Genomic DNA, 22,413 nt, shown 5'->3' with positions numbered 1-22,413 from the left:
TATTGTCAGTTTATAGATATCTGTGCTTAATAAATAAATGAAGATTGGGATCAGAGCATAACAAATATACATGACTTCCCATGCAATGATTTGAAATTATTTACAACCAGAGGCCCGGTGCACGAATTTGTGCATGGGTGCAGTCCCTCAGCCTGGCCAGTGATCAGGACCGATCAGGGCCATCTCCCCCCGTCCTGATTGGGCCGATTGGGACCAGCCAGCTTGCGGGAAGGACCATGGGAGGTTGGCTGTGGGAGCACACTGACCATCAAGGGGCAGCTCCTGTGCTGAGTGTCTGCTGCCTGGTGGATAGTGTGTGTCATAGTGACCGGTTGACTGGCTGTTCAGTCAACCGGTTGTAATGGTCGCTTAGGCTTTTATATATATAGATTGGAAAAAAAAAATTAAGCCTGGCCAGTGTGGCTCAGTAGTTGAGTGTTGACCTCTGAACTAGGCGGTCACAATTCAATTCCTGGTCAGGGCACATGCCCAGGTTGTGGGCTCGATCCCCAGTGTGAGGCATGCAGGAGGCAGCCGATCAATGATTCTCTCATCATTGATGTTTCTATCTCTCTTTCCCTTTCCCTTCCTCTCTGAAATCAATACAAATATAAATAAAATAAATTAAGAAAAAATATTAAGGCTAAAACAGTAAAAACACATGAAAGCCATTTAGCAAAAAACTTTTAAACACACTCCCTGCCTGGTAAAATGAGAGCTCTTACCACTCAGATAGAAGCCCTAACACTGGTTTCCAAACTCGTGACCACACGTGCCCTTCCTGGATATGCACACTGCTAACAGCATCTGAGCTGCTGCTGTCACCCTGTGATATGGTGGCCCTGTCCCACAGGCAGAGTTCACTGACATACCTGGAAGCATGCTCCACACCCATGGCATTTTCTCATGCCCAGATGGCACAGTCAGCCTCACCAATGGCCACTCACCCTGATGCTTGGCACAGTTCACTGCAGTCTGTGTGGTGCTGGGGAAGAAAGCTCAGTTGTTTTCATAGGTAGATTCTTAAGGAAGGGGTGGCAAAGAAAATAAGAATAGAGATGGATGATTACGTTGCTCTTTTTTACCTCTTCGTGAAGTTCCCTCTCCTTGATTTTTGCCTTGCCTCTTACATGGCCCTCACGAAGAAGACATTACTGTCTTGAAAAAAACCCTGCCCTTCACCAAAAGAAACAACTAACCAAACCTGTAATATTTAGATGTAGCAATTAATGCCTCTGTCATTGGAAGTACAGAAGAGTGGATGGAGAAATGAAAGTTCAGCCGGCTCACTGGCAGCACAAAGGAGATGATCGATTGATTTTGAGAACATGGGTAACAAAGCAAATGAAACTTTCAAGATCTCCATCATTTCAGTTTGTAAACTCTTCAGGTAAATAGTAGCCTTATCACTATAATTATAGATTGGAAAAATGACATCCTGGCGTTGTGCCAGGAGCCACGGTAAGTAGTTGACGTGAATGTGTGAGTGAGGGGAGGACAGAAGACAGAACATGAACATGGATTTCAGCAGAGCGATTGCTTGTCTGTCATTTAATTCCTTCTACACACCAATTCCAGCCATCTTTATGGGCACCTACTATGTGCAATCCTGACCATTTTTCACACAGAAACATATTCTCTTCCTGTAGCTTGGCTTACTCTCCCAGAAAGAGGCAGGCCTCTAGGATTACAGAAAGGCTGTGCTGGGGAGAGCCAGGGAGGTCAGCAAGTCCAATCCCTTTGTTGGGACGCTCCCAGGGAAGGGATGAAGTGGAAAGTTAACTCTCAACTGAGTGATCAGGACTGGAAGTGAGGCCTCTGAATTTCAGTCATGAACTCTTTCCACTAGAAAACATTCATGCAAGAGGGAACAGGAAGACAGTGGAGGAAGAATGACTTCCAGGTACCATTAGTTTTGTCCCATTTCCCAAAGAGCTGAAGAACCAGCTGGACTCAGGTATCCGGATCATGGAATGAATTCCTCCCTCAACAAACCCTTTTTCCCCTTTTCGTGCCTACTATATGTCAACCACTATTTTGGTGTGGTAAAGAATCCAAAAATAAAACAGTATGGCCCTTGCCTTCCATGAGATCCCCCATGAAATGGCAAACATCTTGATGACAATCTTATTAGGATCAGCATGCATTCTATCAATCTGCCTTCATCTGCCCTTATGTTGTCAGAAGTTTTGGTTTTCCACATTTGTACACAAATCTTTGCCCCGATGGGCTGAGGGCAGAATAAATATTTGCCCTATTTTCATAGAAGGCCAGTACGCTTGAGCAATTAGGCGGAAGCTCTTATTTCCCCCTCTCTTCCATCAACCATTCTACACAATGTGGTTGCAAAAAACAGTCCCCAAGACAGAGAGGGAACTGTGACCTGCAGAAGCTCCCATGCCATACAGACCTCAGGAGAAAGAATCCTCCTTGTGTATGGAAGGCATTGTCCAATAACAATAAACAGACTGGGTACCAGCAAGGAGCCAGCAAGATGAAGGAATAACAACTTAGGTTTTATAAATACTTATTTCTCTCCCCACCTCAGCAGGTTCCTGTTGGTGATTTCTCTTCTTTGACGTTTTAGCACATGCATTTACTAATAACTAGTGAACATCTATATACAAGAGAAGACCCAGGACAAATCCAAGCTCTGCCATTGTACTTCTAAAACTTCACGCACAAAATCCAGTCATTGTGGCTTGAGTTTTGCAAAGGTTTGCTATTTACTTGCTGAATTTTAGCTAATGGGGAGAATCTCTTTCTTAATTCCTTTGCAAACCCAACTGTAGTATTATAAAACAACGAAAAAGACTTTTTCACTGGAAAAGAGCTCCTGAAATTCACTTACTTAGTTTTAAGAAGAACAAACAGAAAAAGAGAAGGCAGTGCAGAGGTTCCGAGTGGAGGTATGGTGCTTAATTTCAGGTACAGATAACATTTATCTTGGTACGAGGGTACGATTTTAGCTGTACACCAGCGTACGCCACGATACCACTAAGTCTAAATATACCACTATAAAAGGTAAAAGGATGAAAGTCCCTATCCTTGCCTATTCCCCTCAGGACCAGCAGCCAATATCTCCCTGACCTCTTAGAAAGACCCAGAAAGGGTTTAGGCTTAATCACTTGTACACAATACACCCTTTGCAGCCTTTTAATATTTCCAGTAATTTTTTCTTATGAGTTTTGAGCTAACGTAATTCTCAAGACACTTCCCTTTTAAGCCTTACATCAGCAGAGAGGAAAGCAGTGAGCTTGGAGACAAAGCAGGGTACAGCCAGACACAGGATTTACCCCACGCTTGTGGCTCTTGGTGGCCTTAATGACAAAGCTTTTAACTTTGTGCAATCCCTGCCTCTCAAACAAAGACGTGATTAAAAGAAGGGGGGGGAGGGGAAATAACATAAAGATGGAGATGTACAGGAGGCCAGCTTGGTCCCTGTCCGGCACACAATCCATTCCCGGCCAGGAAAATGATTGCCGCACAATGGCCAGTATGGCCAGCCCAGGGCAGCTGTGAGATATAAATTGTCAGCAATGACCATAAGCATTCAGAGAAACAATTTAATTCCTCACTTCCGCCATCATGGGCTGATATATTCTTTCAAGGTCATTACCCAAGGCTAGAAGGGTCACTTGATTAACGAGTGACAGGCCCAATGAGGGCCAGTGTGCTCAAGCAAGGCCTTATATTAATTAGACAGAAGCTCGGGAAAATAAATGTTACAGAGAAAGGAGGGGCCAAGTCTTTGGCATAAGCTGTGACCTCGCCACCCCCACCCTGTTCACCCCACAAAAGATAACACCCTGACCTTGATCCTTAATGCTATACTTTAGCTTTGTTTTAAAACCTATAAAATATAAAACATAAACCGTGCTTGGTTTCATATTCTAAATGACCCGAGCCCTGGCCTCCCGTTTTGACACTGCCTTTGTCTAACCCTTTCTCACTTAGTTATTCTAATTTATCGGTTAATTCTGAGTGGGGATGGAGGGAACTGCTTGCTGTGAACTTCACATCTCAGAAGCAGCTTCAACCATGTTGATCTGGGCTAAGGGAAGCGGGAGAAGGATGACACTTCAGTGTTTTAAGCCCGGTGGCTAATAATCTAGCAATTGCTCTTTAATAAAATGGCATTATCTTGCTTAAGGAGTTAAGGAGATTTGGCAATAACAATGGACTTACAGGGAAAATGGCCATTCGAAGCAAAAGGGGCTTAAGCACACCCTCTGCCCCTCGGCCAGTATGCCGCATCTTTTTTATTCTGTCTATGCCGAAAGCCTCGCTTGAAAAGACACAAAGGAGTAAGTTCCTGGGGGAGTCTAGTCAATGCGAACCATTCATTTCCAACATAAGAGACAACTGGTTTCAGAACAGTTTCATTGCCACCAACCATCAGGGAGGGTTTTTTCTTCCCACCCACACACTCACCGCTTCCACCTCTGGTCCCATTGGGAAAGCAACCCTGCTGTCTCAGAGGGGCCCGGCCCTAGGTGTTCACTGTGGATGCAGAGCAACGCTTAGACCTTTGTTTGAATTTCCCGGAAATCCATCACCATCTACGCAAGTCAGCTCAGGAGGTGAAGGTAAGAGGCTTAGATATCATGCAGGATATGAGGGATTGTTCGTAGAACTTTCCAGCGAGAAGCCACATCTGCCTATGTGTTCTGTCAAAATGGAGAAAGGAGATTTCACTTCTGAGGCAGGTGGCTTCTGGGATTTCTACCTTCTGACCCAACACCGTATGTACAGACAGGCAAGAGGCAGCTAGCAGATGGTCCCTCTGTGAGCGTTGGGGGCCCACAGTGGTCACCAGTGTCTGGGATAGCACCCAATGTTCCCTGTGCCTCCTGCTGTTTGGTCCCTGTGTCATCCCCTTCCCCTCAGTGTAGGTGGGGCCTAGTGACTCATATCTATCAAATAGAGGTGGGTCGCAAAAAGACCACGACTGCCCAGCCGGCGTGGCTCAGTGGTTGAGGGTTAACCTATGAACCAGGAGGTCACGGTTCGATTCCCAGTCAGGGCACATACCAGGGCTGCGGGCTCCACCCCCAGTGTGGAGTGAGCAGGAGGCAGCTGATCAATGGTTCTCTCTCATCGTTAATGTTTCTCTCTCTCTCTCTCTCTCTCTCTCTCTCTCTCCCTCTCCCTCTCCCTCTCCCTCTCCCTCTCCCTCTCCCTCTCCCTCTCCCTCTCCCTCTCCCTTCCTCTCTGAAATTAATAAATATATATATATTTTTAAAAAGACCATGACTTCTTGCTTGCTTGGTCTCACTCTCCCTGGAGCCTTACATCTGGAGGAAATGAGCTGCCTGTGGAAGCTGCCCGATGAAGCCCAAGGCCCGGTTGATGACTCCAGCGACCAGCCATTAATGGCTCCAAATGGATCTTCCCGTCCAGCCTGGAGATGACAGCAGCCCTCTCGGACTCCTTCACTGCAGCCTTACGACAGACCCTGAGTCAGAGGTATCCAGCTAAAATGCACCCAAATTCCTGACCCAGGGAAACGAAATCATAAACGCGTGTTGCCTTAAGTGGCTAAGTGTTGAGGCATCTGTTCCATAAAAATAGATAATGAATATGTCCGCTAATTCCACTGACCCTTCCATGTACTGCGTGACATTATGCAGAACAGTCGACTGCTCTGTGTTTTGGTTTCCTTTTCTCTAAAATGGCAGCAGTCTCCCAGGGAGGCGTTAGATGTGAATTAAATACCTACGCGGATTTGATTCTGTTGGTGGGAAGGGAAATTCTATGCATTACCAGCATATTATGAGTCATCAATGTACAGTACCTTATCCGATTTATCAGTTTGGTGGAAGATGTAGTATCATTATCAGGCACCATTATTACGCTATATTTTACATCTCTGAGCTATCTGTCCTTGACAAATATCAACATAGCTAGTAGCCAACACATTCGCAAAAGCAATGTACACACTTATTTATTCCATCCATTTCTCCAACTATCCATCCTTCTATCCATTCTTTCAACAAATATTTATTGAGCGTGCAAGAGCATTGTAGGAGATATAAAAATGCACTCAATATGGTTTATGTCTTCAAGGAGTTTACAATCCAGCAGAGAAGACGGTCCGTGGACACTAATTACTAGAGTCTAAAGCAGGAGGTGGTAAGTTTCATTAGAGCAGAAACGTGTGGTGGGAATTAAAAGGGGAGGGGGATTCAGATCTGGCTGGGGGTGGCTCACAGAAGGATTCAACATACACACCAGCACTAAGGGATGTGCTGTGGTTCTCGTTACTGAGGTACTAATGATGTGTTGTTGGTCATAGCCCCTCATTCAGTCTCGCTTTGACCAGCACCATGCATCTGAAGTGCAGTATCAGAACAGAGTTATGTTCTGCAGCCAGAGAGCCAAGGTAACTGGCACCCTGGGAATCACACCCAGGACCTCGGCTTCATTACACCAGCTGCATTCGAATGATGCATTACTGAACGTCAACCTCCTGGATACCGGACAGGCATCTGGCTGTCCAACCTTCTGCATTGGGAACAGCATGTAATGAATCCCCTGTTCCTTAGCATGTTTAACAATTAATAAGCTAGGGTTTCCTTGAGGACAGCAAAGAATAAAATATGAGCATGCCGAGGGAGAGGTCACACAGCGTCAACGCGTCGTATGAACACAATACGCGCAACGAGGCTGCAGCACGAGTGGCTTTTCCTCTACTTTAAAATAGACTCAAACATGCCGGGGGTCTATACTATCTGGACATTGGTGGGTCCACATTTCATTCTGCTGTTTAGACCCCCTCTGCCCATTGGACAGAACGGTTGCTAATAAATGCTATCCTGGTGAGAAGATTTGCTATTACTTTCAGGAAAACTCATAAAAAAGCCTGTATAGGAAAGAAAAAGAAATCAGGGAGTTTGGTGCCCAGGAACAGGATAAATAAAGAATATTCTGGCCTTTCCAGAGAAGCCAGGTCAGCAGGTTTCACTCTTGTGATGTGTTCAACCAGCCTCTCACGGAGGGAACATGGCACCCACCACATCCACGGAAGGTAACAGCCTTAATTAAAAAGACAAAGCAAGACCTGTATAAAAATCGTCAGATAAGAAAGGCAGCTAAAGTAAGTTCTGAACTGGTATTTCTAGAAGGGAGTGTTATTACTGAAAGATTTTCAAAAGCATTTAAATAGTAGGAGACGCTGACCTGGAAGGCAGGAAGAGGGCAACATAGACACATAACCCGTTTGGCCCCGGCCGCCTCCTCGGAGCCTGCTGAGACCAGGTGACAGGATCGAGGAACCTGCTCTCTGTCCCTGCCCAGTATCCAGGTGACAAATGAGAACGTGCCCTCAGAGCCTGCAGCAAAAGTCCAGAAAGTGGCATACGTCTGAGGAGGTCAATGGCACCGTAACTTTATGCTGTCACCTAGATAGTAATTCAGTGGAAATGGGTTATTTCCCACGGAGTTGTTGTGTGTCATCACGTGGCCTAAGATCGCCTTATTAGGCTACAAAGAAGCAGGTGCATCAGTTGGGATGAAACAGCAATGATCGCAAAGGACCCCCTTCCTATCCAAGGTTCAAATCTAGGAGGGAATTTTAGGGGAAGTGGAAGAGCTACCTCGTATTCGGCAGTTGAAATGTACTCCTTGTGTCTCAGGTTAATTATCTTCCCTAAGCAGTTCAGCTCAGATGTGACCAGAACTTCCAAAGATGTGTTTCCATGGCTGGAAATCTGCTTCCCTTTCCCCAGAAGTTAGGGCAGGCTTTTACGTTTTCTAAACCAGAGCTTCTCAAACAGTAATATGCACACAAAACTGCCAAAATGACTTCAATGCTACTGGTGTGTAAACCACTTTTTGAAGAAGTTTCTTAACTATGATTTTATCCCTACCAACATGTATCTATGTTTCCAGAAGGTTCCACTGATTAAGATAAGCTCATTATGTATGACTTCTAAGGTGCCACCCTTTATATATTCTGTTGTACATGCATTTTCTACCACATAATGACTGATCACTTACTAGTATCTCTATTATTCCTTTATTATGATCTCCATGGGGTCAGGCTTGTATTTTACTCATCTCCATAACCCCAGTGTCTGGCACAGAAAACCCTTGACAACCAGGTGTGGATTTGACCTGAATGCTGTCCCGTGGTGAAGGCCAAGCACCCCGTCACCAGCTGGGGTAGTTCTGAATGGCAGAAACATGCCAACATGCTCCGACTCCAAGAGCTGTTTCAAAGCTGCCAATTAACAGACGAGAGGAATTATAATTGTTTTTGGTCAAATAATAGTTGTATTGAACATCTTGTTCACCCCCAATCCTGAAAATTTAACTACTGGCTCTTAGGAACTGATAGGAGCAGCTTCAGCTTGGAAAGAGTTCAGTGTGGACATCTGACCCAAGCAGGGCAACTCAGAGTCTCTCCCCCAGAGATGGGGAATCAGAGCTGAGGGGACCAGTCAGTCCTTCACATTGCTGCAATATGAACTTGAGAACTGTGGACAGCCATCTTCCATTCCTGTGGGGACAGGGTAGCAGGAAAAGGCAGACTACTGAGAGAGAATAAAGATCTGCAAATAGACCTACACTAAGAGACCAAGAGAAAATTCTCCCAGGGGTACTGGTCACCTCCCCATTTCTGGGTCAAGCTGTTCCTGATGTTGGCTCTTGGATTCCATGAGGTGTTCCTATACATTTGAAATAAATTCCCCATCACTGAGTGAGCTTGAGGTGGGTTCCAATACTTGAAAACAACTGTCCTATGCTATGCTTCCTTATTTTGGGTTTGTTGGAGTTATGCCAATTCAGTCAGTAGCACTGACATGCCTATCAACAGGGGTAGATACCTTTAAATAGAAAAGTGAATTATTAGATAATGAGTGCATTTGTGTAAGCTAAAATAGCCTTTCAAAATATAAAGTTTATATCAGGAAAAATTACACAGGTTCTTGGAGGCAAAAAAAAAAATGGGGAGCTACAGCCTCATTTGATACTGGCCAAAAGGTTGTCATTTGCCAACTTCACTTGTACCATTTTGTTGATTCTTGCCATAACCATGTTTCATCGAAGTCAATGAACCACAGGGATAAAATGCAATGCATTCAATCTGCATAAAGTGTAACCTCATTTAATTGCACCTGAAACCAAACTGTCTATAAAATCGTGGATTTAATGTCTTGATAACAGTCTAATGTACTTTAGAATAAATAATTAAGAAATGCTGCTGTGTGTGTCACCTACAGTAATACCCACAACATGACATGGAGACACCCTTTAGGCCAGATTCTCTACATCTGTCCCCATTCGCACATGGTTTCCTTCTAGTCACTTTTGCACAGCCCACGGGATTCTGGATTTATCAGAGGACTGTGTTTTGAGACTCCAAGTTGGGAGGAACTAATAGGCTGTTGCTAAAAATGAAAGCATTTGACTAAATGACCAGTGTTTTATTATTTGGGAAGGTGTATTTTCATAGGTTAATTCAATGACATCCTTTATTAGAAAAAGAAATAAACTTACAAGGCGAACATCAGCCAATCCCACCTCTCAAGTTCATGTTAATTTGTCTTAGTGTTTATCTGACCTGGGCATCCAAAGGATACCAGCAATTCATTATCGATCTCATCACATGCTGGGTGAGTAGGTGAGAGGCCTGACTCAGTTACGACCAATTGAATTTACTCAGCACAGAGTTGCCAAGCCCTGAGTAGATATGATGCTTCTGGCTGATGTTTATCTTCAAAACTTCAGCAGCTGATGGCTCAGAGTTCAGCATCCCCAGTCCCACTTTCAGCACCAAGAGAACAAACCTCAGGAGTATTTTCTTCTGTTTTGATTTCTGCTCTAAAGTCACTCCTTAATGACTTAAGGGGGCAGCCTCTGAGACGTGTAAATACAGAGGCCACAAATGTGCTCAATGGGAAGCCAGGTCTGAGGGCTCTGAGACCAGCCAGGCCAAGTCCCTCTCCACACCGGGAGCAGCTCAACCAAGCCACGCCTCAGGAATCCCAGAAAAAGATGTGGGTGTACAATCAGCTTTCTCTTACACGTTAGCGGGGAAAACTGACATGTGGTAAAGGGCCCAAAGCTGGCCAGGAGTGTCTCGGAGACACATCAGCCCCCAGAATAGTATACTCAGTGTGCACACAGTTTGGCATTTGCTGGTGCAATACTGAAAAGCCATTGTTCAAAGTAACTTTTCTCCCTGCCTTCACACACTGGCCTCGTTGCTTTCCAAGTTTTCTGGAATGATATTGTCTAGGCATTTCTGTATTCTGATTTTTTTTTTTTTTGGTCTGATGAACTGTGAGAAGAAAATAGGTGGAGTAGCCAAGTGACCACATGAGAACATTCGGAGGGTTGAACAGGAGTAGTGTGTTATTGCCTGGCAAAAAGCACACATCACCTCAAGGACTTCTATCACTGTTTTACTGTTTTTGTTTTCACTAATCATATTAAACTAAAAAATGGAAAAACCTTCATGTCACTGCCTCCAGCTTTTCATCGTATGCCCTTCTTTGTCCTCTGCTATAAAGTGTTGGGAAAAATTTTCACCAAGGAATATTGGAATAAAATTTAATTAAAAGTCCAGGAAGGAGGAAAAAGTGATCCTCCACTTGAGTACTAAACTGAAACTCCAGGTGTGAAGGTATACCAACAAGAAGTACAGATGGACTGCATTCCAGACACAAAAACCTCAGTATTTATTTCTAATATCATATCTCTCTGAAAGAATCATGTAAATGTTTCTTCTTTCCAAGGAAATAATCCACTTTCCCAATTTCCCATCAAAGCAAGGATCAGAGGAGACGTCTGGACAACAGATGACACACACAAGTGTCACCATGTCCTACACAAGCGTTCTTGTTCCTCACACGGCCTGAAGTCCCCCCTCCCCGGCACAGGCCCATTGGCTAACATAGTGGAGACAGGACAGTTTAGAATCACCATGTAGGTTAGCAGTCGGAAAAAATAAACAGGTAGGTCTGTTCTTCTTGGTTATCAAACAAACTCCCAATAACACAAGCACCTCTCTCGCCATTTTTTCAATAAGAACACTGTTTTGGATAGATGTACATCACACGCCATATGGAGTGGACAATAAACCAACAATGTCCATTGAATCTAAAGGCACCAAGACCTCTAACTCAAAGAAGTACTGCTGGTGAACAGATGAGATGGGGTGGCGGGGGGGTGGGGGGGCGGCTATGCCATGCACTCTGCCTGAGAAGGGGTGATCTGACAGGGAAGATTGTGTGTATGTGGGGGGGAATGACAGCAACTAATTTCAATTCTCACTAAAAATGGAAACCAATAACATATGTTATCAAACAGGTTTTTCTTTTGCCTTTGAAAACTGGGAGAGTTGAACAAGTGTACCTGTGGCTTTCCAAACATTTCTTATGTGACCGTATGGCCCTACAGACACGTAGATCTTACACCTGTCTCTGCATTCAAGCCAGGGAGCAAGTGAGTCTATGAATGTCCAGAATTTTATCATTTTTATCAGGTGAAACTGACTTTACATCCTCATTTATATGCCCCCCAGCTCTTCTGGCAAACCCCCAAACCTCCGAACATTTCCAAACTCCCTTGTTGCTATGGTAGCTTCTCTCTCTCTCTCTCTCTCTCTCTCTGGCCACTGGCCTTACACTGCTGTTTATCACCTAAGGCAAATTCTCTCTCTCACTCCTTTTCCCTCTCTGTTTCTTTAAATCTCTAAACCACAAAGCAGCATGCGAGCACCACAGAGGGTCAAGATATCAAAAGAGGGAACTTTTATAGGTTTCCTCGATAACATGGACAATAAAAGACGAAGGCGCACAGGCAGCATTACTGACCTCATTTGATGCTGTGCAGCAAAGGGAGGCGGCTCTCCCGCCGTCTGCCCATGTGTGTCTGGGCCACTGGGCTGTGAAGAGAGAAGCTCGGGATCAACACTGGGTCTGGGTTTTCCTACACTCTTACGCCAACGCTTTCCAAGTGTTTCCAGCAAATAATACCCAAATAAACAGAAGGTTACTGAATACATTAAACTCACTGCAGCAAGAAATTGCTTTTTGATGCCCAGTATATACAGACACTGTGTTTCTCTGCACACTCACTTCTGTGAATAGAAGGAGGGATTCACAGACTCCGCGATGGATATCCATGCTGTGAGAGCAGAAGCCTATATTCCAAATATTACAGATGTTAATCACCTCTGCCTATGCAGCTACAAGCTATGTATTTCAGTGACTCACATTAGGGTGAGGTTTTTGGACCTCATAGTCATAAATTACAGTGCAGACACATTGCATTTAAACATGGTGCATTTTTCTTTGGTGTGACATGCGCCGGGCTTTGCTGTGACATGGGCCCAGGAGGACAAAGGCATCAACAGCCCCCAGGAATAATGGCTTCCGAGGCTGTTCAGCCTAGTTACACTCCGACGTGAGTAAAAATGAAACAAAACATCGTCTTGCAGGTACAACCTTTTTCTTTCTTTTCTTTTTTTTTTAATAGCTAAGGTCACTTTTATAATCTTTCAGGGAAGATATGTTTTCTCTGACAATAAGAAACTCTATACAGGAGATAACCCTTCTTTTCTTCAGGATCTGGAAGATCTCAAATCCTACCTTATGGTCTCACCAAGATTTTCTAAGAAGATAGTTCAATGCTCTTACCTTCCTATCCTAACAGAGAAAACGGATAAGTCATTTCACCATCTGTCAACGGGTGGAAAATAAGAATCGTAGTTCTTTTCTCCTCTGGAGAAAATGCCATTCGCTGCCTCCCAAGAAGTCACACCACACTTTCCTTTTTCTTTCTTCCTCTTTTCCTTTTTGTTTGTTTTGAAAGCTTTCCAAATTATATGCTATATATCACTTAGTGATATTTTTTAAAATTTTTATTGATTTTTTTTGGGGTGAAATTGGTTAATAAAATTACACAGATTTCAGGTGTACAATTCTATAACGCATCATCTATATATTGTAGTGTATGTTTACCAGCCCAAGTCAAGTCTCCTTCCATCACCATTAATCCCCCATTTACCCTCTCCCACCTCACCCCACACCCCTTTCTCACTGTTGTCTCTCTGTGAGAGTTTTTTTTTTTTTTTTTTTTTTTTGCTTAATCCCTTCACCTTTTCCACCCAGCCCTCCAACCACTCCTCTCTAATAGATGTAAGTATGTTTTCTCTATGAGTTTGTTTCTATTTTGTTTATTTTCTTTTGCAATTATCTGTTGGCCACTTGCTCTTTTTCGTCCTTAAGAAATAGCATTTCAGAAACCTATTCAACATCACCTACACTGCTTGATAAACATACACCTTAATTGCAACCAGGACCAGGAGCAGCTATTTGCACATTTCCTGAATCAGCCTCCTGCAGAATCCATCCACGTGCTCACAGTCTGAGGCCAGTGTGGACACCGGTGTGAGCTGGGGGCCATGCTCACGAGAAGGGGCGGCATGTCCTGCTTTGCTTAGGCTTCAGAAATGTAGGGGATCTGGATCCAGGCAAATGAGATGCAATTTCAGAATAGACCAGTGATGGCGAACCTTTTGAGCTCGGCGTGTCAGCATTTTGAAAAACCCTAACTTAACTCTGGTGCCGTGTCACATATAGAAATTTTTTGATATTTGCAACCATAGTAAAACAGAGACTTATATTTTTGATATTTATTTTAGATATTTAAATGCCATTTAACAAAGAAAAATCAACCAAAAAAAATGAGTTCGCGTGTCACCTCTGACACGCGTGTCATAGGCTCGCCATCACTGGAATAGATGGTGACAGCCACCACAAAGACCACCCTTCCTCTGCTTTCCCCAGAAACCACAGCCCTGCCCTCTGCCCACCAGGGAGAATCAGGTCAGCCTGACCCTCACTCTCTACCCACTACCTGCCCACCATCTGCATCCTGAAACACAGTCTCATCTTTATGAATGTTTATAAGTGAGCAAACTTATGTGAGATTGAACATTGTTCCCCCGCCCCATACAAAGTGTTAATAACATGTAGTCACACATACATAGGAACATAACTCTTCTAGTTACTTGGCAGGCTAAACAGAGGCTCTGAGCATGCCCTCGGGCCTCCCAGCCGAGAGCAAGCACAAGCACCCTGCACACGGAGTGAGGCCTGGGTGCTTCCATCCTCCTTCTCCTCCCATGGGACACTTTTGAGCACAAGGACTTCCCACAGCACAGCTGACCGTGCGCAGACGCAGTGTGTGTCCCCTTCCCCCTCTGCCTCCTCTCCCAGCCCTGGGCTCCTGCTCTCCTGTCTGGTGATTATTTTAGCATCATGTGGAGACATCACAGGGTCCTGACTGAGGTCAAGTGCTGAGCAAGGATGCAGGATACACCCTCCCTCTCCCATGAAGGCAGCTGCTTCTCACTGGACCAGAAGATGCGGGCCTGCGTGAAGCCTTTGGGGGGGTGTGGGTGGGGGTGATAGGCACATGCCTCAGATGCAGTCTCACAGGACTGGGCTGAGACACTGGAACTGCAAGAGGCTGATGACAGCGTGGCTCAAGCCTGCATAAACTGGTTAGAGACGATTTTATCCAGAGTCCTTTTTTTTGATACAACTGAGCCAAATGGCCAGGCACCTGCCCGTTGTAACCTCTTGAACTGGTGGAGACTAAATGAGATGACCCTTGACAGAGCAGGGCACTTGAACACAGTAAAACAGCTTATGTTTCCCCATTACAGCTGGACCCGAAAATATCCAAATAAACCCTTTTATATTTATGTATTTTTAAAGTGACTTAAAAATCATTGCTGCCTCATTTGTTTGCAGGAAATATCTGCATTGGAGAGGACTCTACACAGGGTTGCCAGAGAACATCAAGATACATAATGCCCAGTTCAATTTGACTTCTGATTAACAACAAATAATTTTTAGTACAAGTATGTCCCATGCAATATTTGAGACATACTTATACTAAAAAACTATTTCTTGTTTATCTAAAGTTCAAATTCAACTGGCATCCTGTATTTTATCTGAGAACCCTAAACTTGCAAAATCTGTGCGTGGGGGGGGAGGGGGGGCGGCGGAGAGGTCATGGTGGGGGACTGGAAGGGGGTAGTGCAATGTAATTGCAGTCTGTTGTGTAAATTTGAGGGGAAATTTTTGACCCCTGACCCCTGACTCCTTGCTTGGATAGAAATATGGTCACTGGAGAGAAGATCAGATGAGTTTTGTAGTTTTTTGCCATATACTAGTACACCCAGGTGCCTGGGGAGCTCTGATAGGAAGGGGTTCCAAACACCATACTACATTACATGTTAGGAGGACGCTCAGCTTAGGCAGGTATGTTTTTCTATACCGGGCCAACAGGGCACGCACAGGTGATTAACATTCCTCTGCTGAGGTTTTCGGCTTTATTAGAATACTTCTCATCATAATTGAATAGGTAAAAATTCCTGGCTGTTAAATACAAGCCTATCCCTCAGGATGACCAGATTATCACTTGAATTTAAAATCTTTCTGAATTTTTCAATAGTGCATAACAAATAAGATTATTTATGCACTTTCTTCTGGGACTCAAACTTGCCAAGCCTACAATCATTTGGAACCCGTCTGGTTTTGATGGGAGGGTTGATATCAAGCTGTGCTGCTCCTTGTGTCTCTCCCCCGATCCCCCTAAAATATTTAGCCAACAGGTCCCCCTTTTTCTTGTGACCTGGATGAAGCCCATCCAGAATCCTTTGGGGTCCCTAGCAGCGCCTGGTTCTGCCTTATTTAGAAACCCTGGGTAATTAGCAGCAGGGAGATGCAAGGAGCAGTGGTGGTGTGAAGGGAACAGCTGAGAATCCACAGAGCTGGCTGATGAGAAAGTCAAGTGGAGGCCTGCCTGGCTGAAAGCTCTTCAATAGATTTGTAGTCTGGACTTGAACCCTGCCCTCTCACCTCAGGGTCTGATATGTCTTTCTTTTCCTTTTGTTTCTCCCCCGTGGCCCCACCTTTTCTTCTCCTCCCAGCTTCTCCATCAAGGAGTGATGTACTGACTGTGAATGTGCGTGAGTGACCCCCCACCTGTCCACCCCCACTTCCCTGAGCCTTCTGCTGAAGAAGGCAGGGGGGAGGGAGGTAGAAGGGAAAAAAGAGGGTCCCCGACTTCCTCACAGGTAATTAAAGGGACTGTTTTCAAGGTTGCATGGGCAAAAGACAATTCGGCCCTAATGAAGCATCGATCGGCTGGCACTAAGGTAGAAAGGAGCTGACATTCATTCAAAGGTACCTTTAACGGATGTAAGACACTGCACCGGGAATTATTCGTTCTCTGCTGTCATTGTTGAGGACCTGGGATAGAAAAAAGAAAAAGGTGGAGGGAGTTTGTTTTAAATTTATTTTATTTCCACATTGCCACAAATATGTGTGTTAGGCTTTTCCTTTTTTTTTTTCTTGTAAAAAATATAATGCATCAGGAAACATTCTATCTAGTGGTAGGGAGGGGGGGCCCTCCCTTCCCTCCCTCCCCCCACCGAGGGTAAATTTTCTTCATTAGTCACGTTCAAAAGCCCACCAATCAGGCCTGCCGGTCCGGGATTCATGAGGTCAGTGATGGCAAAGCAAGGACTCCTGGGGTAGGTAGCGACATCGCTGTCTGTTTGGAAACCCAAACCCGTTTCACTCTGCGGGTATGGCCGCTATCTACTTTGTGCTGGTGTTTGCTATTTCATGGCAGAAACCAAAACCTCAAGGGAAAGGGGGGGGGCATGGGAAAGAGGGGAGAGACCACCATGCAGGGGGCTGACGAGGATTGTGATGGGGATGGAGTAAGAAAAGGACTGAACATGCTGGCTGGGACGAGGTCTTTGGCAACACAGGCATCCAGACGGGGTTTTCACGTTAGGAAGGGAAGGCAGGCAGACTCCCAGGTGACGATGTGGGAGAGCAGTGAGCCCAGCATCACCTCCCAGCCCCCCTGGGAGAGGCTTTCTGGGCGCTGCCTTGGGGCTGGACATGCCGTGCACATGGCTTCTAGTTTTCCTCACTAAGCCTGAAAACTGTGTGCATTTAAAACACATCTGAATGATAATACAAGGATATGAAAACGCTAGTCGAGCCAAGTAAATTGGGGTGGATGACAGGGGAGGAGAGGCAGTATCGATCCCTAAACAAGTTGAGTGTTATCTGAAGAGGCTTAGCCCACAGGCCACAGCCCACAGCTTGGCTGGCTCTCACAGGAGGCCCCGCGTTCAACAATAGCAGGTCCCTTCAGAGCGAGAAACACAAAGGGAATTTGCTCTGGTTCAGTCCCCACAGTGAGGCCCTTCGGAAGCTGGAGAGAGTCACTTTTTCCCCCCTCTGCTAAAAATAAGGAGGGGGAAAAAGAATTCTCTTGTACACACTCCCTTATAGACACGCAGGCTACAATGAACTGGAGAAAAGGGGCCCTCTGACGGGACGCTTCAAATCACCGGCTCTTTCTCACATTTTCTTTCTTTCACGGGATTTATCTTTGGTTCTAGGTTTTGCTGTTAATTTGGGTTTGGTTTTGGAAGGAGGGGGTGGCAGGCGATATTATTTAACTTGACAAACAGCATTAGCACGCTGCCTCCCCGCCTCCCTCCCTCAGCCTCTCTCTCCTATTTATTCATTTGTGTTTACATTTCGAAGACATCCCTTGAGCTGAAGGAGGACACTTCCCACATATTGCACTACTGGCCATTAATGCAAATGGATAATTTATTGGTTGCACAGCCTCTGAAGTTGAATTTTTAAAAGAAAAATGGAGGCCCAGTTTTTTTGGGTTTGCTGCATTCCTGTGTGTTTGGTTTTGTACCTTTCTTTTATCTTGGGAGCAGTTTGTAACATTCTATTTATCAATTTAATGCTATTTCATCATGGTTTTCATTTTATTTTAGCCAAAGAACAGGTTAGAAAACAGAGGCAGAAATTGCATGGAACACCTGCTGAAATAATAATAATTAAAAAAAAAAAGTTTTCCCCTAAAAGCGGCTAAACTGTAGCCCAGCAGATCCTATCTGCATTAATTTGGCTGAACAACAAGATATTGCAGGGGACAAACTCTGAATAAAGCAGTTCCGAGTTCCCAGAATTGGCACAGCTCAGCCTAAACAATGGCTGCTTCCTATTCACCTTAACCCAGCTTTTCAAAAGAACATCCCCAGAAACACAAAGCATCAGCGGGAAATGGCAATTTTATGAATCCTAATCAATCAAAGGGCTTATTAACTCAATGTGAAGCCAGATTAAAATCTTTAATTATAAATCGTGCTAAAAGGAAAAACAAAATGTACTTATGGTATATTGAAAATTCCGGATATTAACATAGTTGCTATTATCTCTTGCAATATTAAATCACCCTCCTCTCTCCCCCCCAACAACCTCACCTTTTTCTATTACTAAAGAACGGGGCTGCAAGACCCAAATCATTTTTCCCCTCGATTTATTAAAATGTATTCTTTTTCTCCTCCTGTGCATTCAATAGGCTGCTGGGAAGCCGCGTTGGTGGTGGTAGGAAGGGGTATGAGAAATCCCATTACTGAGCCCCGGGCGCCTGGGGCTTCAGTGTGATGCTGGGGGTCGTCTGGGAAGCTGTTTATTAAGGGGGCAGAGTTGGTGTTACAGGGCTGGTAGTTTCGGTTTTGTTCCTCTCTTTTTGCGGGGGCTGGGGGAGGACAGCAATCAGACGTGGAGCCTTTCGCTGATGAAAGCGGCACGCGTGTCGGTGCTGGCAGGAGTGACTGGCAGCGGTGGAGACGGCCAGCGCCAGGAAGGGCCTCACTCTCAGCCACGGTGTGGGAAGAGGCTCTGGGTGCTGCTGCTACTGCTTCTTCTTCTTCTTCTTCTTCTTCTTCTTCTTCTTCTTCTTCTTCTTCTTCTTCTTTTTTTTTTTTTTTATCAGGCAGACATTTGGGAAATGACCACAGCAAATTTAATCACAGTTGGGGGGTGAGGGGGAAGGGAGGTAGAGCAGAGACCGTGATTCACATGTTTTATTTATTTGTTCAGAGTCACGGCCATCCTATTGTGTGTCCCTCATTCTGTCATTTCAGGCCCCTCAGACCCACCCCCTACCCCTGCCCCCATTGTTAATGTAAGAGGCAGAGACTATAACCACATTTTATAATAATAACATACCCAACCCTGAAAAGCAGGAACCTCATCTTGAGAGGGGTCCTTTTCTTATATTGAAATGATTTCCTTTAAAAGAAAGAAAGAAAAAAAAATGTCTTTCTGTTCTAATGACAACGTAGGATGGAGAGATTTGTTCTTTGTGTAAAAAATTCAGTGATCTTCGTAGCCAGGGTGCATGCCCCCCTCCCCCCCATTCTGCATGTGGGCTATTGTACTGTTCTATTTTTATATTTACCGAACAAGCCCTACGTTACCAAATTGGCTTTAAATTAAAAATATAAAGAATAGAGGAAAGGAAGAAGAAAACGGTGCAACGTTTTATGTACAATCGAAGCTAATAAAGGAATGTATCGCCCCGGTTTAAATTAAATCCTACTTCGTTCCTTTTGTTCAAAGTTCAGACTTCCCTCCTCTCAGCCCCTCTCCTGAAACAGTCCCTCTCGTTGGCTTTATTCCTTTCATTCCAAGGACAAGAAGCCCTCACTCCCAAATTAGGTCTCTTAAGATCCCTGTCACTTTCCTTCCTAACCCCAGAACTAGGTTTTATCCAGGGAGGGAGCAGGGGGTAGTTTCAAAGGGGGAGAAATAGCTCTGGCTGCTGATCCTGACAGTGAACAGGGCCTGATTTTCATAATACAAGGCGGATGTGGTGCTCTTTCCATCTAACACCAGGTCAAAACTCCCACATGGAAGCCTGAACCAAGAAAGGGACTTGCCGTGGATGGACACTAACCAAGCCAGCCCTGGGGCCACGTCCTGGCTCCATGCTCCCCTCAGGCCCTTACATTCAGTCCACACCATATTCTTGCAGCTGCTACTCTTTCTAAAGTTCAATAAAAAGGCAGATTTTGATCGATTACTTTGGAACTTCTGAATGCAGACAATGCCCAATGTTACTTTCAGACCTTTATTTGCATTGAGCAGATAAAGATGGACACGCCCGCTGCCTTGGTATCTGAGAACCTGCGGGCTCCTAGGTCGGTGGCCAGCTCGTAACCTGCATGCTCCTCACCATAAACAGAGCACTCGGGCTTTTCTTTTGCTAACATGTATGATTTTTGTTTAGCTCTGCCCCTCCTTGATTTTTCTGCCTTTGCCGACTGGTAATTTTATAATTATCTAACTGTACAAATACAGCCGGAGGACAACGTGAGTAGCAGGTCCTAAATCAGTGTTCATGGCGGAAGTGTACACAGAGTCCATTTTGGCAAAAAGCATCCGAATTGTCAGAATTCCTCTAAATCCTCAAATGCCACATGGCTGTGATATTCCTTTGAAGACGAGCATTGGACCTAATAAACCGAATACTGGAGGCACAGATCTCGCCTTCTTTAATTCTTGCAGCCGCTCTTCGCTAAATTCAAAAAGACCTTTTGTGCTTAACTGAGTTTTCATCTCATTGCTTTTAAATTTGCTAAGCTTGACTTTTGACACTTTGGGTGTTTAGCCTTTTTTTTTTTTAAGTGCAATTATATTGTAAATAGTTGTGTTCCAAAAAGGAAACATTAATCTGTTGTTAATGCTAGTGTACAAACAATAAAAAGTACTTCAATCTTTTGTTATAAATAACCCATATAAATATGTACATTTTCTAAACATCATCTTCAAGCAATAGCATAAACTATTTTTGAAATAATGCATTAAAATGTGTATACACATTGTATATACTATATATTTATACTCTACTCCACTAGAAGGTGTAAATAAAATTGAAGGAAAAAAAGAAAAGATTAACAAAACTAAGAAGTAACGATAGCTTATATAAATAATTTTGTAAATAAAAAGTGCTTTTGAATTGCTATTTTACCAAATTAGATGCTAAACAATAAAAAGCACTTCAAAATTATAATTCTCTATCAAAAATAAAATTCTTCAATTCTGTTCCCTTTGATTTATATTCCCAGTTCACCTCAGCAAATGAAAAATATGAAAGGAGAAAGCTCTCATCAGCCAAAAACTAAAAATAGGTATTTGTTTTTTAAAATGCATATGAAATTTTAGTTACTTCTCAGAAATCAGAAAGGGGACATTTAGAAATTGTTTAAAAGATAATGCTTAGAAATGAAATTTTCTTCTGATATACTTTTTTATTTGAAGTATTCAGAAGTAATCCTACTCTTAGATATGTCTGGTTCTAATAGAAATGTGTTTTCCTTTTCTGCCTAAAGGAAAATGATTTTAAAATTATTTCACACAGAAATATTATATTAAAATCAATATAAAATAACATTATCATTAGTAAATGGAACATAATTCTTTAAACATTCTAATCCACTTATTTCAAGCATTCCAAATACATTTAAAATGTTTTTCATGTATATTTTTATACGCATCACAATTCTTACTTGGGCATTATTATTTCACAGGTTTGTATTATTTTTATGTCATGAAGAAAATGACAGTGATTATAGCAAGAGCATATGTACATTTTCCCTATCTTCTTTAGTTTTGTTTCAAATCCAAATAAATAGAAATGTAAAAATGGTTTAAATGGTGATTTTAGAACTCTGCAGGGAATCCTGTGTTTTAAAAAGTATTTCAAGCCTTTTCTAAAGATTTCTCACATCAGTATTATGTTGTTGGTTACCTTTTGAAAAATACTCTGCTTTTAAAAGAACCTTATAATTTAAATTTATTTCCTATGCATATGATTTTGTCAAAATCCCAATCCAAACACAGAAAATGCCCTGTGTCTCCTTAACACCTACAAAGCTGATGTTTATAGGCCAGCTTAAATCTGAGGAGAAAATATTCACCACAACTCCAGGCTTTTTTTTTTTCCCCGCCCCCCTGGATCAGTCAAGCTCTACATTTGATATACAGACTGAATTTTTATTTTCCATCAAAATTACATGAGAAGCAAAAGCCTGGAATCTAAGACTCCCGACAAACCGGGCGGTTCTCCTCACTCCTCCTGTCTTTTCTCAGTGTCAGACCCTATGTTTAGATAAAACAATTTATCTTTATCATTTTCCAGCTGGTCAGACGGGCTAGGGGACGGGAGGTGCAAAGAGGTGGAGGGGTGAGAGAAAAGGTGATTGTTTCACTTGTTGTCAGAGGGCATTGATCAGCCCCGCTGTCTGCTGGTCTCGGAGGTGAGGCCATGTCCCCCAGGAGCACTTCGGGGCTGGGCCGTGTCAGTGCAAAGCTGTATTGAGTCATGACCCAAATGACGGCTTATTGAGGGAAACGGGTATTGGCGTCCAAATCATTCTGAGACACCCTCAGTAACACTTAAACCAGTCCACTCCGTTAATGTCAGGTCCCAGGGGACACATTTAGCCCCCTCTGCTGACCATTAGGCCCTTTGATGGAGTGGACGATAAAC

At 43.8% G+C, this 22,413-nt stretch overlaps 1 long non-coding RNA gene across 1 annotated transcript in view; it reads right to left on the bottom strand.

Annotated features, from left to right (window-relative positions):
- The window catches only part of LOC308530961, a 628,987-nt gene that overhangs the window by 58,624 nt on the left and 547,950 nt on the right, over window positions 1-22,413 (bottom strand). Inside the window, exon 7 of the long non-coding RNA XR_013996880.1 lies at window positions 16,219-16,280. This is a non-coding gene — a long non-coding RNA (uncharacterized lncRNA). The remainder of the gene's footprint in view (window positions 1-16,218; window positions 16,281-22,413) is intronic.

This window comes from Myotis nattereri, assembly GCF_964212035.1.
Source record: "Myotis nattereri genome assembly, chromosome: 15".
NCBI lineage: Eukaryota > Metazoa > Chordata > Mammalia > Chiroptera > Vespertilionidae > Myotis > Myotis nattereri.
This window is presented reverse-complemented; position numbering and strand designations above follow the sequence as displayed.